The 7941-nt window shown below is 40.7% G+C and overlaps 1 pseudogene; it reads right to left on the bottom strand.

Moving 5' to 3' along the window:
- Window positions 1-6752: 6752 nt before the first annotated feature.
- Window positions 6753-7936, bottom strand: LOC101561138 (annotated as a pseudogene).
- Between the last annotated feature and the right edge of the window lie 5 nt (window positions 7937-7941).

Consider the following 7941-nt stretch of genomic DNA (forward strand, 5'->3'; position numbering starts at 1 on the left):
TATCTATAAACTGGATGGCCTGAGGGACTTCAGGAATTTAGGATACAGTATGATTTACTAAAAGGGGAGAAGGAGGGATAAAAAGAAGAGTGAGAGAGATCAAATCTATGAAAGATTTTCCAACATAAAATAGATGATCCATTGCAATTCCTCTATGCCCATAAGCAAACTGGAATTAGCTTTTGATGCAATCCAGCTGTTTTAACTCTTTCCTCCAAGTTACTTATTCACATTATATATTTCTAAGGGGTCCATCAGATTATCCTTAACTTTCCTTTTCCAAATAAAACAAATGACAGTCCTTTCAGCCAACCTCGCATACCCCATCCATCCCGGTGTAATTGGCCACTTTCAGCAGACACGGAGTGTGCTCCTATCCATAAGGGTAGGAGCAGACTGCAAGCACCTTCTTCAGCACGCCCAGGGGGAAAGGTAGCACTGTCGCCCACACAAAGCTATCATATTTACCTTCTACTTTGAAGATAGTAAAATGCGGTCGGCAATGGAAAGAACCCAACGCGTTACCTGCGCAGTTCATCCACAGCCCCTGGTAAACCCAAGTGGCAGTTATCACCGATGATGCCCGCGTGGTTACTTTCCACTCATTGGATGTGGTGGCCACAACGAGAGCGCCGAAGCCTCCGACACCGAACACCAGAGCTGATATCTGTGCCGTGGACATGTCGCTTTGCCTTCTGCCGTGTCGCGGTCCCGATGGAATGGTTAGGCATGCAGCCAGCAAGTGACACTTTGACAAACGTTACTGCCAGCCCATATGGCTAGGTGACAATTTTTCATGTTCAGATGGCTTGAAGAAGCACAGGAATTTAAGATAAAAAATGATTTACCAATGGCATTTTAAAGATAGCCTAAAGTAATCTAATTTCCTGCATAGCTGTTTACCAAAATTTCATAGGTGAATTTCAAAGGTTTTGATTTGCAGCATTTTTTTAATCTTGCCACCATAGTTAATGCTTAATTTTCTGTTAGCCTGAAGCTTAACAAACCGTGCAGCTACCAGATATTACAAAGTACAAATTATACAATAACACTTAAGGTATCTTTAGCTTTGCATGTTTTTGAATCTTTACATAAATGGAATCATAAGCATTTTTCTATCACTTTTTTTTACATGATACTATGTTTGTAAAGATTATCCATGACCATGAATTAGTGGTCATTGACTAAATATTTTCCATTAATATAATATTTCCTTAAGTGCATTGATTTTTCTGAAGATGAAAACTTACGTTTTTTTTTCTTTTCTCCCCTCATCATAATTATTACATGCTTATGAACATTGTCATGCATTTGACCTCAGCACAGAAGTTTTTCCTCTGCAACTAGAATTCCTACAGTGCAGGAAACACTCAGTATTAACTTCACAGATAATGGTAGATTTTTTTACAGTTAGTTACAACAAATTACAGTCTTGCTGGCAGAGGGTGGTCTTCGTTATTACAGGGCATCGCAGTTGGTATTGTGGGCTTGACAGAATTGGTTCTTCTTTTTTGGGGGGGTACTTTAATCAGCTTAAAGGTATTACATTATGATTATTAATGTAGACTTGTGATTGCTAATTAAATGAAACAGCCCGGGATAGCAGTCTTTTGCTGATTATTTATGTTACAGAGATCGTTGCCTGGTTTTTGGTTTACCTTGCGGTGGCCACTTGATAAGACTCTTCATTCTACTGTAGTCAAATGTACCAAGCTTTTACTAAATGATCTGTGCATTTGAGATCTTGACTGGGAACTCTTTCCCCAGGACAACAATTGTTTGATCCTTACACTTAATTAATGTTAGTTAACTAGTTAATTAATTTATTATTTTATTTTCAGTGCTTGGATAGAATCCAGGACTTCATGCATGCTAGGTAAGTGCTCCACCACTGAGCTACACCTCCACTTTTTTTTTTTTTTTTTTTTTTGTGGAACAGGGATTGAACTCAGGCCCTTGCACTTGCCAGGCAAGCACTTATTCTACTGAGCTATCTCCCTGGCCCAACACCTCCACTTCTAAAAATTTTGAAGTTCAGAAAGTACTGAGTGATGATGTAACACTTTGGGATGCTGGTTATGTCCCATGAGGTCACTTGGGGAACAGAAATACAGAGAGGCCTTCTTTGAACTTCCTTCACCTGCCTAAAGACAGAGCCTACACAAGCACATCGCTGTCACCAGAGGCTCATCCACCATGGTGCCGTCTCCTGTACTTTTATGACCATGTTTTGAAATTTTGTTAGAGAACATCTTCCCTTGTTCTTCTTTTGTGTCTCGGGTTTTTCTTTTAAAGGCTCTGTGCTGTTCTGTATACATTTAGAATCAGCCTATCACGTTAGGCACATGTACATGCACGTGGGGGTGTTTGCTAATTCTTAATTTTCTGATTGGTCTGAAGAAGAAAATGGGCAACAATAAAATAAAGCCTTTCTGTTCATGAGCCGTGTACATCACCCCACTGACTTAACCCACCACTGAAGTCTTCCACTCGCCTTGCTACTTTTAGGGGTACATTTATTCTTTTTCTTTTTCTTTTTAGATTTACATCTTTCTTTTTTTTTTTTAATTTTATTTATTTGTGTGTGTGTGTGTGTGTGGCCAGCTCAGCCCACCAGGGGGCAGGGCTGGCTGGCATGTGGTGCTGGGGGATTGAACCACAGTCCCTGTGCTTTGCCAAGCTTGTTCCAAGTATGTGCCTTAGACCACTGAGCCATCTCACCAGCCCCATTTATTCTTAAAGTTCAGACTCCAACAACAGGTTTAAAATTGTTCTTGCATTTTTGCATGTAGGTTTTCTTCTTTATGTATTTTTTGAGTTGGGATTTTCTTTTCCCTCCATGGCTATTTTCTTTTCTCTTGATTAAATTGGAAGCTGCAAACTATTTACATGTTTTTGGTAGTTACTCTAGAAATGCTAATGCTGTTGGGCATGGTGCATGTCTGTAATCCCAGCACTTGGGAGACAGAGGTAGAAGGAGTATTGTGAATTCAAGGCCAGCCTATGCTAAATAGTGAGTTCAAGGCCAATCTGAGCTACATAAGAAGACCCTACTTAAAAAAAAAGAAATTTTAATGCATATTTAATTTAATATATAAATTAATCAGCATGATCATTCCCCTTGTAAAGAATACAAGGATCTTAACATACTTTAACAATAATAATGCATTTTCCTGGTCCATGTTACTGTTTTATCCTTATCTTACTTATTTTTTTCAACAAACTATGTTTTTAACCTTACAAGTAACCCCCTGAATATTATCGTCTGTATCACTTTTTACCTTTTCCCCTCATTCTTCCATTTTGCATTTGGAACCTTTCTAAGGGATTTTCTTTTTCCTAACATTCAGCCTTGAGAATCGTGTCTTTAGTGAGAAACCATGAGCAGCTACCTCTCAGGTTTGTTGGTGTTTGTTGAACAAATCCTTTATTTTTGGTAGACAATTTGGCTGAGTATTGACAAAGATTCTGTCTTTGGTCAAACTCTGCTCAGCTCTGTTGAACTTTATTTCAAGATAACTCAACTCTTGGAGTGCCAGTTATCCCTACACTGCCAATCATATATGCAACTGCTAAGTTTGTTTTCCACAGTCCCCTTCCTCTGCATGTGATCACCCTGGACATTGTTTCATTTCCTCATCTTCTGTCATTCTAGGTAGCATGTGATTAGTGTTCAGTAAGAATCTTTGCTGGGGGTTGGGGAGATGGCTCAGTAGAATAAGTGCTTGCCTGGCAAGCTCAAGGGCTTGAGTTCAATCCCTGATTCTGAAAAAAAAAAAAAAAAAAAAAGAATCTTGGCTGGGTCCTTTAGCCCAGATCTACCCTGACCCCTGATGTTTCCTTTGCATGATTTTCTGCCACTGAACTGAACCTGCTCCATTTCTATAAATCTCCAAATAGGGGCCAGGGAGATGGCTTAGTGGAATAAGCACATCCCTGGCAAGCGCAAGGGTCTGAGTTCAATCCCTGGTTCTGAAAAAAAAAAAAATCTCCAAATATTCAGCTCTATTCAGACTTGGTCCCCATCACTCTTCCCTATTGCAAATTTCATTGCAGCAGTGCCTAAGCCTATTGAAAAGTCACCCCCACACACACACTTGAATAAGTCCTATATTTTTTTTCTTATTTTAAACAAGTGTCACTTCATAACCTTCTTCTTCAGCAGGATGACTTCTTTGAAATTTTTATTTTATGAAAAAAAGGTAGAACAAAAAATTTTTTTTTATTTATGTGTGTGTGTGTGTGGCCGGCTCAGCCCACCAGGGGGCGGGGCTGGCTGGCATGTGGTGCTGGGAGATCGAACCGCGGTCCCTGTGCTTTTGCCAAGCTTGTTCTAAGTAGGTGCTTTAGACCACTGAGCCATCTCTCCAGCCTCTAGAACAAAATTTCATAGCAAGTTGATAGGAGAATAACAACATATAAACACATTGCATATTATTATCTTTATCATAATTGCTCAGAATACAAGATATGGACGTAAAAATTTCTCCAATCAATATAAGCACAAACCTTCCTTTTCTGTGAACTGAAACACTAATAGTATAACTGGCTTGCATTTTTTCTCTTTTTTCCCTTCCTTTCTTTCCCTTTTCCCCCATCCTCCATCTTATTCTTTTAAAACTTTATTCCCTTTTCACAATATTTATTGTACATACTACACCTTATTTACTCTTTCAATTTCTCACACCAGGGAGATAGTGCAGTGTTGACACATGCAAGTCTGATTTCTTTCACAAATGAGCATGGTCTCCACTTGTATCCATTTTCCAATAAAAGTCTCTAGTTTATCCTTCTTGATGGCTGAGCAGTACGCCATTGCATTGAAAGGCCACATATTTTTTATTCATACCTCAACTGATGGGTATTTGGGCTGTTTCCAGAATTTAGCTATTACAAATTGTGTTGCTATAAACATGGGTATTTTTATATCATTGTGCTATGAGTTCTTTTTAGGTACCTGTGTGCTTTCTTATTTATTTATTTTAAAATGAATAAAAAGTAAGGAAAAAACAGTGAAGATGATACAGAATTTCAAAACAAGATGATAGAAAATCAACAATTGTTATCTTCAAAGTCATTGTTCTGATCACCAGATGTAACCATGTAAAATGGGTCAAAATTAAGCATTAACTATTCCTTACAATAAATCAATAGAAATTAGTAGTGCAATTATCTTAGCTAACATATATGACTGTAAATATATATATATATATATATATATATATATGTTATATATATATACACATATATATATATTCCCCTTCCCTTTTTCTTTTTTCCCTAACAGGTTCTTCACCTTTCACAATTTCTTTTATATCTTTGGGATTTTATTTACTCTTTCAATTTCTTACAGTAGGGAGACAATACAATATTTATACATGTGAGCTTTTATTTATTTCAGTTATGAGTATGATCTCTAATTGCATACACTTACCCATATGAGCCTCCAGTGTATCCTTTTTAGTTGAGTAGTACTCCATTGTATGAAAATACCACATATTTTTATCAGTTCCTCAGTTGATGGGCGTTTGGGTTGTTTCCAAGATTTAGCCATGACAAATTGCTCTGCTATACACATGGAAGCACATATAACATTGTGGTTTGATGTTTTTGATTTTCTGGGAAGGTAGCCACCAGTGGACTACCTAGGTCAAATAGGACCTCTAACCCAAGCTTTTTGAGGAATCTCCAGACTGATTTCCACAGTGGTTATACCAGTCTGCACTCTCACCAACAGTGCAGAAGGGTTCCTTGTTCCCTACAACCTCTCCAGAATTTGTTACTGGTTGACTTCTTGATGTTAGGCATTCTTTCTGGAGTGAGATGGAATCTCACTGTTGTTTTAATCTGCATCTCTCCAATGACCAATGACTTTGGACTTTTTTTAATATATTTATTTGCCATTTGTATTTCTTCATCTGAGAAGTGTGTGTCCATCTCAGATTCCCATTTCTGGATTGGGTCTTTGAATTTGGGGGACCTGATTTTTTCAATTCTTTATATATTCTAGATAGAAGTCCTTTGTCTGAGGAACAATTGGCTAAGTTGTATCCCACTCTGTGAATTTTCTTTTCACTCTGTTGGTAATTTCTTTTGCTGCGCAAAAGCTTTACAATAAGATGAGATGCCAGTTGTCAATTCTTCACAGTATTTCCTATGCAGTTTGGATTTTGTTTTGAAGTATCTGCCTATACATGTGCCTTCAAGATTTCTATCTCCTTTCTCTTCTAGTAGATTGAATGTTTCTGTTTTAATATTTATATCTTTGACCCATTTTTACTTAAGTTTAATGTATGGTGATAGCCATGGGTCTATTTTAGTCTTTGGCACATAGAAAGTCAGTTTTTCCAGCACCATTTATTTTTTTTCCATTTTTGGAAAGCTTTTATTGTAAATTCCCTTTTGAATATTGATTTTGGGGAGAAAACACCGGAAATGCATCTTTCCTATGGACGGTAACATAAATGGCAGCAAGTTACATTTTAGTGGCTACTGAACAACAGGATTATTTTCAATGAGAATTTTAAAGTCCCTGTCATTTAAATACAGTACACAATTGATTAAGGGTGTGATCATACCAAAAGTTAATAGAAAATGCATTTTCCCCGCTAGAAAATGGTCCTATTTAGTATGATCACATATTGACGTAAAGCTCTAGTCTCTGAGCACCATTTCTCACCGTCCGAGGGCCAGTTGATGTGGAGAGAAGGTGCAAGGCCAGGTCCTGGCCTGACTGGGCGTCTGGGTCGGAGCTACTTGGGGCCAGAGGAGGGCGTAAAGGCCTTGTCCCTTCCTGCCATGCATGCTTCAATGTCCTCCACGGTGTGGGGCACGTAGGTTAGCAGCTCCATGCCATTGATGGTCACCACAACATCCTCCTCAACACAGACCCGCCGGAAACCGTGAAAATGCTGCAGGACTTCGCGGTTAAAGAAGCGGGCTTGGGTCTCGTTAGCTAGGGCCTCGCCCGGGACGTGGTCAATGAAGTAGATGCCTGACTCTACGGTGAGCACCATGCCTGGCTTCAGCTTCCGTGCAGTGCGCAGGCTCCGCAGACGTGGCTCAGCAGTGCACTCCACGCCCTCAGGGGAAGTGGCTGAGCCCATGAGGCACGAGCACAGCTCTCATGTGGGCCTGGACCACAGCATCCACGCTGCCACTCAGGATGCCAATCTGGGTCAGCTCCTCCAAGGGGAGGCGGTCAGCCAGGCGGTGCGTGTCAGGCCACCAGATACCCGGCTTCATAGCGCTCATGACGGCACGGCAGCTCCGCAGCACTGCCTCATAGATGGCCTTTTGGCCTTGGGTGAACTTGCCATTGGCGGGAAAGGAGCAGGTGATGTCCGAGACGAAGCAGTAATACTCACCACCCATGTCAAACAGGCACGTGTCTCCATCCTGGATCGTACGGTTGGGGGCCCCCACATGTCCATGGTGCAGCACAGCGGCGTTCTCTCCACTGCTGCAGATGCAGGTGTAGGAGTTAAGGCGCCTGCGCCCGGGGGTAGCACTAGTGTTGGAACAGGCTTTCCATTTCACATTCTTTCATTTCCACTTTTACAGCCTTCATTACCTCCCTATGGGCCTCACTGGAGATACGGTTGGGGTAGCTCCAAACCTCCAGCTCCATGCCTGTTTTGAACACTTGGCATTCCACAATCTCTGGGTGAAGAACGGCGTTGCTGACATTGAACTTGCTGATGCCCTCGAAGGAGGCCTCTTTGCAGACATTGCCACTGTCCATGTTTACCCCACGCAAGAGCGGGAGGACAGAGGGGTTCTGTGACGTCAGGACACTGGCCATCCCATCTGTGGACTGGACATCAACCACAGCATATTTGTTCTTGAAATGCTCCTTGGAATGGATCTTTCCCATCCAGGTGGCGTAGCTGGCAGGAAGCCTGGGCACAATCAGGGTCGACTTGCCAGTATCAACATCAA

This window comes from Octodon degus, unplaced genomic scaffold, assembly GCF_000260255.1.
Source record: "Octodon degus isolate 3935 unplaced genomic scaffold, OctDeg1.0 scaffold00800, whole genome shotgun sequence".
In the NCBI taxonomy this organism is placed as follows: domain Eukaryota; kingdom Metazoa; phylum Chordata; class Mammalia; order Rodentia; family Octodontidae; genus Octodon; species Octodon degus.